Source organism: Amblyomma americanum, chromosome 1, assembly GCF_052857255.1.
Source record: "Amblyomma americanum isolate KBUSLIRL-KWMA chromosome 1, ASM5285725v1, whole genome shotgun sequence".
NCBI classification, from domain to species: domain Eukaryota; kingdom Metazoa; phylum Arthropoda; class Arachnida; order Ixodida; family Ixodidae; genus Amblyomma; species Amblyomma americanum.
The window spans coordinates 160465781-160480674 of record NC_135497.1 but is presented as its reverse complement, the minus strand read 5'-3'; the positions used below and the strand labels follow the sequence as shown (position 1 = coordinate 160480674).

General features: G+C 52.1%; 1 protein-coding gene across 1 annotated transcript in view; it reads right to left on the bottom strand.

The window, feature by feature from the left end:
- Positions 1 to 1591, bottom strand: part of LOC144114062 (alpha-(1,3)-fucosyltransferase C-like) — a 48963-nt gene extending 47372 nt beyond the window's left edge. Inside the window, exon 1 of the mRNA XM_077647518.1 lies at positions 1181 to 1591. The gene's annotated coding sequence lies outside the window, so the exon portion shown is untranslated. The remainder of the gene's footprint in view (positions 1 to 1180) is intronic.
- Positions 1592 to 14894: the final 13303 nt, after the last annotated feature.

Below are 14894 nucleotides of genomic sequence, written 5' to 3'. Positions count from 1 at the left end.
TTTGTGGGGCTCATCAAAGGGAGATTAATGTGGTAATTATTTTAAATATAATTGATTAGACAGTAGGAGAAAAAGCAACCACATGCCGCCGGTGGGATCGAGAGGTCGTGGGCACGGATCCCACTGGCGGCATGTGGTTGTTTTTTCTTCTGCTTTCTAATCAATTATCTTTAAAATAATTACCCCATTAATCTCCCGTTGATGAACAGCACAAATTAAAAAAAAAACCTATGCTCCTTGGTTTCGGTGACTGCTGTCTTCCGTTACAGAAAACACGTAGGAGCTACAAGCCCCATTTGATAAACTCGAAGGAAAATGCGCAATTAAGCAGCACAATTATGCGAAATTATACACTTAGGTCTCGACAGAAAAATCACGTATGCCGCTTTTAGTGGAAAACGCGTCGGCAGGAGAGCTGCGGGGCAACACAACGAAACTGAGGCTGCTTGCGGTGCGCATGACTACCTCGCAGTAGTTGCAGGAATGAAGGACAGGTGGCGATACCTTTCTGTCTCCGCGACCGATCGCGAGTGCTACAGTCAACTGAAGCTACCATACCATGGTGCAACAGAGCATGGAGCTGGAGTACGTTGGTAGAGAGCAGTTGGGAGCCAAATGCGTTGGTGCGCCTCCTAGTTGTCCGCCAAGTAGAAGTCTGGGTCACACGCGAAATCTAAATATCACTCGCTGCTTTTCCCTTCGCTATTCCTTTAAAAAGTTATCCTAAATTCGGGTCCCGTTGAGCTCATCCTTCACGGAAGCGCCGAAGAAAGCAGATGTGAGAGCTTTGCAAGGAGCTGCACAGCGCACGAGATGTCTTGCCCGCATTATTTGCTTCTCCGGTTTTTTTTTTTTTTCGGACGCTGAAGCTTACACAGCTTCCTTCCCACAAGCACAGCACGGTGAAACGCAGGCATGTGGTCCAGGCCAACGTGGTCCAGGACGGACAGCGACTGCAGCGGCCGTTCGCTAGCAGACGACGCAGTTGTCCGCACCCTACAAACCGAACTGGAGCAGGATTTCGCGCGGCTGAATAAGACGCGTGAGGTACACAAATATCAATACAAGAATGGCGCTCGTGGTGGGCGGCACCGTAATCATCTCCCAACCGATGAGACACTGCGTTCAGACGCTATTTGTAAACAATGAAAAGAATCTGCGCGGGAGGAAGGGGACTCACATTTCAAGGCAGGCGATGTGAAGAGGTACACCGAGAGGAAGCAGTAGCGGTCGGGCGTCGTTTCCGAGGATGCTGCTCTCGAATTTTTCGCAGGGCGTGTGCTGAGCTCTCGCTCGGCCGCCGGCTCGCGCTTACGCGGGGCGCATCCATCGTTGCTGTCAGTTCGAGACGTGTACGAGGCGTGCCGGGCTGGAGGAAGGAAGCTCGCGCGGGGAGGCCGCGGTGGCGACGGCCCGCTCGTGCTGGTTCGTCGCGTGGTCAGCGCAGTCACGTGGGCCCAGGGCGCCCCTAAAAGAGCGGTCCCTCCTATCGACAGGAGGCTTACGGGAGGCGACGCGCGGACGCCCCCTATGCGCCCGCTCCATCGCGGGCGGCACAGTTCGCGGTGCAGTCGCTGCAGTGGCGCGCTGGGAGTTCGCAGCCGCGGGCGGCCGCTCGGAAATCGCGCAGCGCGGCACGCACTGGGAAGCTGTCACTCTCAGCTAGGCGCTGTTTTCGCAAGTGCAGGATGTAAAGCCGGCTGACACTTGCGACGGTGCACCTGTGTTACAAAACGTCCGCAGAAGCGCGGCACACGGCTGTGGAGGCACGGGTTTCAGCGCTCGCGGCACGACAGATTTAGAAAGAAAACAAGGGGCGGAAATGAAGGCCTCGATGACAGCAGCCTGCACCGATTTGAGTCGCGCCAGATTGCAGCGGCCCACTTGCTACTCTCCCAAGCACGAAAGCTCGATCGTGTTCTCCTGGATAGGGATGGAACGCTCCTTGTTTTTCTTCGCGTCCTTTCATTCCCTTACTGACCTGAGCGACCATTGAATCTGGGGTGTTTTATTTCAGAAACGGTTAGACAACGCTGTTGCAGCAATGGCTCTTAATTGGGCTAGTTGGCTACTGGTTCCAGACATTTTAACTAGCGCAAAAAAAAAAAACACGTACAGTAGAGAAGCGCCAGGATACATGCGCTTCTCTACTTTCTGCGTCATTTTTTTTTTTGCGCTAGTTAAAATGTAAGCAATGCTGCTGCATGGGCAAAAGCTCCCGGATGCTTCGTGGCAGCTTCTGCGTTTCTTCGCTACTGATGGCGTGCCCAAATCGTTTGAATGACGCCCAGCGCTAAAGTGGCAACGGTAGTCTAGTGCCTGACAAGAAATGCGTCGTCCGCGTTCCTGTCAGAAGGAAGGGAGGAGATCGCTGAATGCATATGGTCTCTAGTCTAGTGCCTGACAAGAAATGCGTCGTCCGCGTTCCTGTCAGAAGGAAGGGAGGAGATCGCTGAATGCATATGGTCTCGAGAGCTTTCGTAAACGTGAGCGACTCACCATTATCCTACTGCGCCAGCCCTGTACGCAGATCACAAGCGACCGCCAGCAAAGCTTTCTGTACCCGTGCTCTCCCAAGCCACTCTGCTCCCGTCGCAGGTTGAAGGTCTCGCCTCCGTGTATACGCGATGAAATATTTCAAGCTGGGTTTCAAGCACTGCAAGATGCCGTTGAAAAATTAGATGTCCCTGTAAAATAGAAAAAAAAAACCGCTGAATCTTTGCCACGAAGATAAAAGAAGTTGGCGCCGTGAACGTCAGCGCCGTCTTCGTGCCGCCAGTTTCCGCAAGGCTGGCCCAGGGAGAAAGCGGTGCCGTCTTGTTCCACAGTCCGCTGCACAATAAACACTTCCGGTACTTTTTTCCTGTATGTCGCCTGCTGGCGCTAGCACTTCGGCTTTCCTGCCTTGCTTCTGAAAAGATTCTGTTGTTTTCACGTTTTTTGTATTCTATATATTTTATTTTTTGAAGAATCCTCCAAAGGGCATCTGTTTTGACGGTGGTAATCGTGCATGTTGAAGTGACCAGGTGTGCGCTGTAGCTTTCTTGACGGTGCACTAAAGATGATTCTGAGTTCGTCTTTTGACTGCTGCAGGAACTTTACCCACACGCGCCAAGCATTTTTAGAAAGTTCAAATTATTATCCGGTGTGGCCGATTTTACTCTTAAATCGAATTAAATGTCCCGGCTCCCGCCATTTTTTTTAACAGAATTGCCGCCCTGCCGTTGGCTGTGTAATACGCGGAGTGATCTTGGAAAATGTGCACGTTGCTGGTCGGACTATGTTCAGCCGGAACAGGCGATGGGGCACATCACCCCTGTTAGCATACGAGGAGAAAACATAGTCCGTTTGATTCGGGACTGATATTTCGTTGGTATTTTGTCTGAAACGCAGATATGCAGCGGTTCTATCAAATTATAACTTACGTCGTGTCCAAAAAAAAGTAATAAGAATTATTTTGGGTGTCTTCACGGATTGCAGTATTTTCATTGCCCATTGCAAAGTGATAAGGATGATGATGATGATGATGATGATGGCGATGGATTTCTATGGCGCAAGGGCATCTGTGGCCAAAGAGCGCCATGGTATAAGGTATTTTCGACTACTCAAGGTGGGGTCAAAGACCCATTTCCCAAGCATTTCATACTAAAGAAGCCGAGCACAAGGCAGGAGAAAGCTTGTACCCATTGTATCACTGGTGGGTACCCGGCGGTATTGGGGATCGAGCCCCGCCCCTCCCGGGAAAGCAAATTGTCGACGCGTATTTTTATTTCCGTGGGCTTAACTGGCGGCTACGTTGTATGCGACTGAAACTACTTATTCACGTTGTAAAGGGTGGTGTACGCTCGCGGCATCGTGGCAGACAGACTTTGTGCAGGCCTGCGGGACGACGCCGCGGACACCGGAGGCAGGTTAGCTTTAGCGCGAACTTCACTTTGAGATTGGCAGTGTCCTTGGGCGTCTAGAGGGCGCGTAGGGTTTGGGCGGCCTGGGTATGGCAAAAGAGATGTACTCGCGGGGACGGGGTTCGTTGTATGGGTCATTTTGTCAACCAAACAAGCCACAAGTTTTGGAACCCTTCCCAGCCGCCCCTCCGCCGGGGCGGAGGTCACCGACATGACGGGTTCGGGAAAACGGGCCGAGACGGCAACGGCTTATCGCGGTGGGCAGAGGGATCTGAACGAAAGCATCTTCGACGGAAGTCCGTCTGGTTGGGTTCTTGAGATAGTTGAGAGAAAACTGACGCCAACCAATATTTTCTTTGCCCAACGTTTCGGGACCAACTCGGTCCCTTCTTCAGGGGTGACTAAAGTGTGCTAGCAGCAGCGGGGTGCTGCCTTCGCTCTCCGTTTGTTAGCACGTGGCGAAGTCCACTAACGTGCACGGAGGGGAGCGTTCCTGGAGTCCTATTCATCGCCGCGAGCGCGACGACCACCGGATAGCCTTCGAGGAGGGGAGCGTCTTGGCCGCGCAGCCAAACCTGTTCAAGAGACGTCATCTGGAGTCAAGGCACATCCGGCTCACAGAGGCAGCGATGAATAGGACTCCAGGAACGCTCCCCTCCGTACACGTTAGTGGACTGCGCCACGTGCTAACAAACGGAGAGCGAGGATAGCACCCCGCTGCTGCTGGTACACTTAATTAGTCACCCCTGAAGAAGGGACCGAGTTGGTCCCGAACGTTGGGCAAAGAAAATATTGGTTGGCGTCAGTTTTCTCTCAAAAGAGGGATCTCTACCAGGAAAGACGCATGGAAACGACGCTGCCAATTTGCCTTAATAACCCTTGCGTTGAGACGGACAGGCGCGATGGCGGAGCGTAGACGACACGGGGCGAAATGGAGATTTGGTGCCCTGGTGTTTGTTTCCCTTTCTCCCCAATTGGACGCCCCACTAGTTGTAGTCAACATAGTGCTGTACGCGTGTGTTTTTATTGATTCGTCATGAACTAATCACGCGCGCAACCTGTACACATTTCTTATTGTGTAAATAGTTTGTGTATATTATTTCTCACCCTATCCTCTCTTCCTGTCCCCTCACCTCTTTCATTTCATTTCTCCATTCTGCCTATTATCCATTATTTCCGCTGCCCCAGTTCAGGTGCTTCAGTATCGATTGCAGATGCCGGGGCTAGCAAAAATCTTATCCTTCCTTTTTATTATTATTTTAATAAGCCACTACTACTACTACTACTACTACTACTACATGACTATGCATGCGTTATTTGGAACACTTTCACTGAAACTTACAGTAATAAGATAGAAATGGTGCAATGAAAAGCAGCTCGCTTCATTTATAATAGATTTGGACGTACGTCAGTGACAGAGCTCTTAACTAAAGCGGACTTGCCCCCATTAACGCAAAGAAACCGTGTGTCACGACTAAAATTCTCTTTCAATTTATTAGCGGCCACTATAAGACCGATCTCAAGAGAATAATTTCTTTTTCATCTGGCTGCGCCACTAGGCAAAGACATAGTCGGACAATAACGCCATTTACAACGCTAATAACCGTTTTAATACGTATTCTTTCTTTCCACGAAAAGTAATTGAACGGAATCTCCTAACCAATGGCCACGTTTCAAAATCATCTATGTCGACATGTCTTTCCAGTATTGTTTAAAAATCTGTTGTGTATGCTTATTTTCCAGAATTTTCAAGCTACGTTAATTATTATACTTTGTTCTTGTGTTCATTGCGGGTGTTTTTACGTTGTGTTTACTTATCTGTATGCCACCCTGCTAAAATCCCCAGTGGGGATTGCACAATAAGCAAAATAAATATAGATAACAATGAAATGTTAAATAAGTGCAGGGCACATGTATGCATGCAGTGCGTGCCAGAAGTAAAGGCATACGGTGATATTTTAGGGCCCAACTCGTAACTGGCTCGGTTTTTGTCTCACGTTTTAGCTCAAACAGCTCACACACACGTACCCGCACACACACAATAGTATAAGCATCTAGCCTCTCGTCCAATAGAGACTTGAGGGCTTGTCTTGTATTTTTATTACTCAGTAATATCTACAGAAGTTGCAAACTAGAAAATATAAATCGAATTTCAAAATGGCTGTTAGTGAGTGTGAGGGTGAGGAAGGGCCGACTATATGATGGTGAGTGAGGGCCAGCAAATTTTTCGAAGTGAGGGCGAGGGCGAGGGAGGGTCGGATAACTTTTCAAAACGAGGGTGAGGATGAGGGAGGGCCATGGATTTAAATGTAAGGGTGAGGGAGGAAAAGTAATAATGAGGGCATTTGCCCACCTCTGGTCCGAAGTAGTGTGGCCACTCTTGAAGTCAAGCTTCAGACTACATTGGAAGCCGTTGCAGTCATTGTTGTACATTTTAAAACAATCACAGTATGTTCCGTATGTCTCCAACCACACCTGACAGTAACACTTCATGATTTAGAAGAACTTATAAAAGAATTACCAGAGCCATATCTGTTAGTCAAATTTGTGGGGAAGCGAACAAACAGACACTAGAGGCCGTATTTTAGAAGATTTAATTCTGTGCAATAATATATGCTTACACAACGGCGCCAAACACACATACTGCTATCCAAACTCAGGATAATGGAGCTGCATAGATTTGTCCCTTACATCGCCTTCCGTTCTTACTGATTTTAAATGGGATGTCTTGGACAACCCGTATGGCAGCGTTCATCTACTCGTTCTTATCAACCTAACGTCTTTTCCGAAAATCATGCTTACAAAACCACGACGTTGGAGGCTGCATTTGGACGACTGGGCGCTGTTTCAAGAAAATGCCAGCCTAGAAAAAATAGATCCACATAACTTAAGTATAGATGAACTTAATGAAATTGTCACCAACTGCATTATTTCCGCTGCGCACCTAGCTATTCCTCAGACTTTTTGGAGTGGTGAAACAAAACCACAAAACGTGGTATACAAAAGAATGTAGAGTAGCAACAAAGAAACAAAACAAGGCATGGGGAGACTTTCGGAGGTACCCCACTTTCAGAAAATTCGGCGCATCTTCACAAAACCGAGCGCTGCGCTTAAGCAATCGCGCCCGCGCGTGGTAAAATAAAACAAAAATAAAACAGCAGGGAAGGAACCACCGAGGGGGTGGGGTGTTGCGTAACTTTCCACTCAGCTCGCCGGCGCGGCGCCGCAGGGGGCATGGCCGCGCGCGGCGTCGATTTTTCTCGAATGTTGGAGAAGTTTTTGCTTGTTGTCGACGAAAAGGGGGTAACCTTTCGCGCCAAAGGATACCCTTCCCCCCCCCCCCCCCCCACTTCGCTCCGGCACCGATGACTCAGCGTGCCGCGAATGACCTAGATTGTGCTAGAAGGTGGTTTCCGCGCGCGACCAAACTACCCGAAGCCCGGAAGAAGGCCATCATTGTTCCATTTCTAAAACCCGAAAAACCACCAACCTCTCTCAGTAGTTATAGGCCGACAGCCCTCACCAACTGCCTTGCAAAATCCTTTGAAAGTATTGTGAATATTAGATTAACCTTCGTGCTAGAAGCCTGTGAGCTTCTCGATGTCCATCAGGGCGGTTTCAAAAAGGCATGCTCCACAACAGGCCTCCTGGTTCGTCTTGAAAATACTGTCCGTGAAGCTTTTGTACACAAACAACACTGTCTTGGTGCTTTTTTCGATTTAGAGAAAGCATATGATACAACTTGGAGGTTCGGGATTCTTCACGACTTGGCTGAACTTGGCATTCGTGGCAGGATGTTGAACTGCCTAAAAGACTTCCTCTGAAACCGTTCATTCCATGTACGCCTCGGAACAACCTTCTCGAGAATTTTCATTCAGGAAAATGGAGTGCCTCAGGGAGTATTTTAAGCATGACCCTCTTTGTTGTTAAAGTGAATTCTATTAGTAAAATAATTCCAATGCCCGTTATGTATTCAGTCTATGTCGACGATCTTCAGATAGCTTGCACGTCCTCAAACATATCAACATGCGAAAGACAAGTGCAGTAGTTAGCAATAAATAAACTTTCAACATGGGCTGACCGAAATGGGTTCCGGTTCTCCCCACAAAAACAGTGGCCATTCTTTTATAAATCAAACGTGGCCTACAGAGAGATCCTAGACTACACCCGAACGAAACCGAATTACCGGTAAAGAGTGACCACAAATTTCTGGGCATAACTTTCGACAAAAAAACTGACCTTCTTGCCCCACATAAGAACCTGAAGAAGAAAGCTTCTCGATCGTTAAATATCTTAAAGGTGCTTTCACGTAAACGCTGGGGTCTGATAGAACATGCCTTTTACACATCTACTGCAGCATAGTTCATTCTTGCCTAGATTATGGGACTACCGTGTCCGCAGGCCCGCGAATAGAAGGCTGGTTGGAAAACTGCAAGCCAGGATTCTGCAGTAGTCGCCCGAGCAACAGCAGCCGGAGGTGACTGCTGACTGGTCTCGCCACAGCTGCACCGGATGGATGCGGCGAACAGGATACAGGCCGCTCCGTCGCAGCAGGTGGCAGCGAGACGATGTGCACCGGGCAGCAAGCCTGGGGGCTCCACCGGATCTGCAAAATAGCCGAAACGCTCTCGGCGTGCTTTTAACGTAGGTCACGGGAGGGGAAACGGCATCCGCAAGGGCCTCGTGGTGCAATGCCTACCTCGCTATTAAAACGTGTCCGGCGGCTGTGCAAACGCAAAGTTCGAGGGAACAAAGCCCTTTCTTGAGTTGAACGAGACTGCTCAGTTCGTGCCCTCTCAACAACACGGTCCGGTGGTCGTGTCTCTTCTGACGTGGTGCAGGCAGCTCCGAAAAGCCTCAGGCCCAACTACCCCTCCGACAACGACCGTGAACACAACAAAGACCCGAAACGGGTTACGTGCGCACTGCCGCGAGGAGACATAAGCTCTGTGGGGTGGTCCAAAACCGCTCACTGCACAAAGCAGCTTCTGAGCGGTCGGCGCCCACCGTATCGGACGGCGTCGGAGCGCCCGGTGCCGAGCTGCAATACCAGCGAGCTCGTAGAGGCACCCGTGACCCCAGGCCACCCGGCTCCCGGAGCCGTGACTCCCAGAGTCGAAAAAAGAGACAGCAGAGAAAAATATATACAGAAAACTCGGACCACCCACGCGGCTTCCCTACTCACTCGTTTCGGGTTCGGCAACTCCGCGGGAACTAGGCCTCGCACTCCCCCGATGCGGACTAAGTGGTTCTCGTGAAGAAATTCCAGGGAAACTTGACGAAAAACGTGCTGAGCATGTCGAAAAGTTCAAACATACTGCAGCGCAATACACCTCGCACACAAGAAAGCATGCCGCAGAGCCTAGCGATTAAAATTCACTCTAGGCTTAGCAGTTCACTCGAGGCTTAGTAGGGGGAGGAGCCTCGGTGCACTGGGAATGTGTGCAAGCACCGGGAAGGGGGAATGAGCATCGGTCCACTCAGATCCATCGCCTCGTGCTGGACGGGGAAAAGGTCTAGAGGAGGATGCTCAGGCCAGTCTCCTCGAAGAAGGAGAGGAGGACCCGATGCGCCAGGAGCTAGCTGCGAGCCGGGAAGAGGAGGTCGTGCTCCGTGGTAGTCGGAAGACCGAGTGCCCGGTATCCCGACTCGAGTCGTCGCCTGGGGGGATCATGGGTCGGGCACGCCAGCAGGAGGTGGCCGAGCGTCCCCGTGTCCCCGCAGGAGGGGCAGACAGGAGAAAGGGCCCTGCCACACGCGTACAACCTGGAGGGCATCCACGTGCAACCGATGCGGAGGCGCAGGAGGAGGGCTCGGTCCCGCCTGTACAGCTGGTCCGAGAGCCGGCCGGGGTGAAGGGCCCGTACCATCTGCATGATGAGGGGGTGGGCAAAGTCATGTTGAGTCACTGCAAAGGATACCGGGGACCCATCGGTGTGGGCAGACTTGGCCAGAGCGTCGGCCAGGTCGTTGCCTTCGGTGCCGGAGTGGCCCGGCACGCAATGCAGGGAGATCTGGTGGCCAGCATCCTCCAAGGTCTGCAGGCGGGCCCTTAGCAGGGAGGTAGTGGCCACGTTGTCATGAGGCCTGGACAACAGCTGGAGGGCTGGCCGGGAGTCACAGAGGACCACGACTGGACCAGGTGAGATGGTCGCAATCAGATCCGCTGCCAGGTGGAGTCCGGCCAGCTCAGCCGCAGTGTAACAGCCTGGGAAGGGCAGTCTTCACGTCCTCGTCGCGTTCAGCTGCGGAGCCACGAGTGCCGCTGCCCCCTGTCCTGTGGCTGGTAGCACCGAGCCATCGGTGAAGAGAAGGGTTGACCCCTTCATCTCATCCAGGAAGGCAGCAGCGGTCTGATTGAGGGCCGCAGCTGGTGTGTGGCGTTTCGACGTGCCTCCGAAGTCCAGGGAGACCTGCAGAGGAGGACGCGTAGGTGGTGGAGGGAGGGCACAGTGGCTGGCGGGAGGGGCCCAGGGACTCCATGTAGGCAGCGGAGAGCATGCCCATACTGGAGTGGGGGCGTCTTGAGAGGCGTGCATGGAGGGCTCTGCCGTCAGGAACATGGTGGAGCCGGTCCGTGTGTGTGAGGCCTCTCTGTAAGAAGATTTAGTGGGAGCACCCCCGTCTCGGCTAGGGTGGTTGCGATCTGGGAGCTCTGTGGGACTCCCAGGAGACGGCGGATCCATTTCCGCCGAGAGGTCTCGAGACGGCGGAGCCGGGTGGTCCTGAGAGTCACCAGAGGAACGGTACAGAGCTCCGCTGACGTCCCAGCTGCCTCAAACAGCCGGATATCCCACGTAGAGGAACAGCCGTTGCCGCGTGCCAGGAGGCGTTCGGCTGCTCGGCCGGCGCAGTCCATGTGGAGCAGGAGGGGCTTGTCCGCTGGGATCCAAGTGAAGCGATGGTCGATGGTGAGACCGAGGTACCTCACTTGCTGCCTCCAAGGGAGGTCGGTGCCGTCAATCTGCAAGGTACGGATTCGAGACGTGGCCCGTGCACCCCGCGGATGGACGAAGAGTGCCTCTGACTTGGTGGAAGGGAGCACCAGGCCCCTGGATGCCAGGAAGCACTGCACCTCGTCGAGGGCTTGCTGGAGGGCCTGCCTCGCGCGTGGGCTGCAAGCAGTCTCTCGCGCTGCGACGCTGGCGCCCTCTCTTGCTAGTTGATGTAACTGACAAGTGAATGTGTTCCTCCTCGAGGCGAGGCGGCTGCTGCACGGTAACACAGGGGACTGCAGAGCAAGTCCCCAAAATCTCGCCATTGCCGAGACTGTCATCGTGCCTGGCAGGAGCCGACGCCGCCGTCAGCGTCTCCTTCGTCATTGAGGTTATGCGTAGGCACAGATATTTCGCCTGTGCAGGAGCCAAGGCCATCTCCTGACGTGGAAACTGTGCAGTCGCCGTCCTCTTCTACATCGAGGATTAGCGCCAGCACTTCTAGTACCCTGTCTTCGGATATTGAGATGGTCGCTTTTAGTTCGAGCTTAAAGCGCAGCCACATGCATCGACTACGAACTCGGACATTTACGCTGGTGGCCAAGGAGGCCTCGTGCCTGGTCTGACCCTACGAAAAAAGTGAGGTGGTTTGGCGCCGTTCGCGGCGTGCTTTGTATTGCCTAAACAGCACAACTCCTCGTTTTATTTTCATTTCCAAAATGACTACCATTAACATCACTCTTAACGTGCAGGGGTTCCGCATTGTTATGAAGCAGGCCGAGGTGGCCGCATTCGCTCGTTCATCGGGCTGCGATATCCTCTGCCTGCAAGAAACCAATTTTTAAGAGAAAGCTTTACTAGCCGCGAACTTGCGATTTCGCCATGGCGGTGCTCCGAGGAGGCACATGACGTCACAACGCGCGCCTCACCGCAGATATTTCTCTCTCTCGCTCGCTCCCTAGTCACTAATGCGCATGCGCCACCAGTAGCACCGAGCCACAGGTGTTCCGCCAGCGCCAAGCCTTTCCTCATAATAATAATAATAATAATATTAATAATAATAATAATAATAATATTTGGTTTAGGGGAAAGGAAATGGCGCAGTATCTCTCTCATATATCGTTGGACACCTGAACCGTGCCGTAGGGAAAGGGATAAAGGAGGGAGTGAAAGAAGAAAGGAAGAAAGATGTGCCATAGTGGAGGGCTCCGGAATAATTTCGGGGAGAAGGGCTAACGCGGGCCTTGCGTTTTTCGGTTGTTGGGGCCGCGCATGGTGACTGCAGTACCGTCTGAAGGAGCTGTGGCGTCACCATTGCGCCGCTTCTGCTCGATTGGACAGGATAGGATACACTTTATTGCTCTAACAAGGTCTTTCGGTCAGACAGAGGTCTTCATCTTCAAGCAGCTGTCTCCCTCAGCCTTGCAGAGGTCGGCGCCCCTATTCCAGGGCACCGTTCAGTTTGGCCGCTCTCTGTGCATGGATGACCAATCCTCTTTGGAGGATTGGGTTGCCGCTGGAGAGCACACTCTCCTAATGCTACGCACTCGGATTTTCTGAGCCATGGTATGCTTTATTTCTGTCACATTCCCAAGTAATATGGTATAGGGTGGGTGTTGCACCGCACCATGGGCAGATGTCCCTGTATTGGTTCGGGAACATTTTGCTAAGGATGTGTAAATTGGGGAAGGTTCCGGTTTGCAGCTTCCTCGAGTAAACTGCTTCTTGTTGATTTAATTTGTTGTGGGGAGGAGGATACTTTGGTCTCGTCCCTCTGCAATAATTTAGAATGTCGGAGTACGTCGGGATTACCCTCAAGAAGTCCTCCGGGTATTCGTTCAAGAGTGCTCGGTTAGTGTACTCGCGAGCGACTCTATCGACCCTTTGGTTTCCTTCTATCTCGGTGTGCATGCCCCGGTATCCAGAACATGGTGTGTCTAATGTGATCTTTGGGTAGGCCTGCGGGGAGGAAGATTTGGAGCGCTTTATGACCTATTCTGCCGTTAATGTAGTTACGGCATGCCTCTTTCGAATCTGTAAGGATTGTTAAGGACTTATTCGCGCGATAACCCTCCGCGGCCGCTAGAGCAACAGCCATTTCCTCTCCCCCGTTACCGTGCAGTCCCGTGCCACCGCGCAAGTGATATCCTTATAGTCTGAGCCTATTACTGTCGCGACGACTTTTTGCTCCGTTCCGTTGTTCCCCGTCTCCGGGGTACATCGCGGCGTCCGTCTAGACCGTGTTCGCCTTGACTGCCAAGTATTTTTCTACATATTTCGCTCAGGCGTTTCGCCTAGCTGCGTGTAAATATGGATCCATATTTTTGGGGAGAGAGCCGATTTTGATGGTGCTGCGGAAATTATCAGGCAGACTCGCTGTTCTCTGCTCTGCTCTTAGCGTTGCTTGATGCCCCAGTCTTATGAGGAGCGCTCTGCCAGTGGTCGTCTGCTGGAGCCTGTCTCGTTGGTGACTCTAGTTGCGCTTCTTTGAGTTCCTCGAACGAGTTGTGAAGTCCGAGGGCCAGCAGCTTCTCCGTTGATGTGGTGGCTGGTAGGTGGAGGGCTGTCTTGTAGGCTTTCCTCACGATGGCGTCCGCTTGGTCCCTTTCGCCCTTGTTGGTGTTGTAGTACGGGAGGGAGTACGTGACTTGGCTGATCACGAGGTTTCTGACCAGCTTTATCGTGTCCCCCTCCCTCATACCGCTTCTTCTTTGCGATACTCGGGTGATCATTCTGGTGGCTTGCGTTGTTGCTTGTTTGAGGAGGCCGATTGCGTGTGTGCATCGCTGGTTGCTTTGCACCCACATTCCCAACACCCTAATTAGTTCTTTCTCCGGTATTTTCTGTCCTCCGAGGATGACGTTGAGATCTTCCTCCGATCGCCTTCCTCGCCTGAATCTCAGGAGCTCGATCAGACTTCTCTGTTGAACAGGCGAGGCCTCTTTTCTTGACGTATTCTTCTACGCACGTTGCTGCTGCTTGTAGGCGTCCTTCTTTTTGGCTGTGCGAGCCTTGGTTGGTCCAGACCGTGATATCGTCGGCATACATGGTGCGTTGTATGCCTTGTCGACATATAGGTGTATGTATATGTCGGCATATAGGTGTGTTGTATGTTTGTTTTCTAGTTTACGGACCAATCTATCATTGCGATGTTAAACAAAATCGGTGAAATGACGGATCCCTGCGGGGTTCCTGTGTTGGGGGTGCGGAACTCGTCACTTCGCAGGTCTCCTAATCCCACTGTTGTCGTGCGATTTGAGAGGAATGCCTTCACATACCTGCGTATTTTCTTGCCGCTGTTTAGACCGTCCAGCCCTTCGAGGATGGCTGCGTGGCTAACGTTGTCGAATGTGCCCTTGACATTCAGGGCCATTATCCCGTTCTCTCCGTTGTATGGAATGTTGCTGAGGACTTCTTCCTTGATCTGTAGGAGGACGTCTTGCGTAGATAATTTGGTGCTGAATCCGAACATGCTGTGGGGGTACAGATCTTCGTCTTCCATGTGTTGTTGCAGTCTTTTTGTTACCACCCGCTCGTAAAGCTTGCCAAGGCATAACGTAAGTGACATCGGTCGGAGATTTTCTACTTGTAGCTTCTTCCCAGGCTTGGGTATCCTTACTACTTCCGCATGTTTCCATTCTTCCGGCACTGTTTCCGCAACCAAGTGCGCACTGAGGAAATCCGTCAGCTGCGTGACTGCCTCATCGCTCAGATTGCGGATCAGTGCGTTCCTAAGCTTGTCTGCGCCCGCTGCTGTGTTCCGGGCTGATGCCTTGATGGACGCAAAGACCTCTTCCCTGGTAATCGGCCCTATAGGGCTCGTGTCTCAGATGAGGTGCGCGTGGTGATCGACGGCGAAGCTGCGTATAGCTCAGCGCACCCCGTCGGCATCGTCGCTTATGCGCGCATGGAAAGAGCAGCTTTCGAAGCGTCTCCAGAGTCTTTCACGATCATCCTCTTTGACAGCGGCTGCATGGCGTTGTCGACGCAGTCCAACTGCTCACCCTGAGGTGCTTCGGTTTGCGCGCAAGGAGCTGTTGTGCCCTTAAGGTGC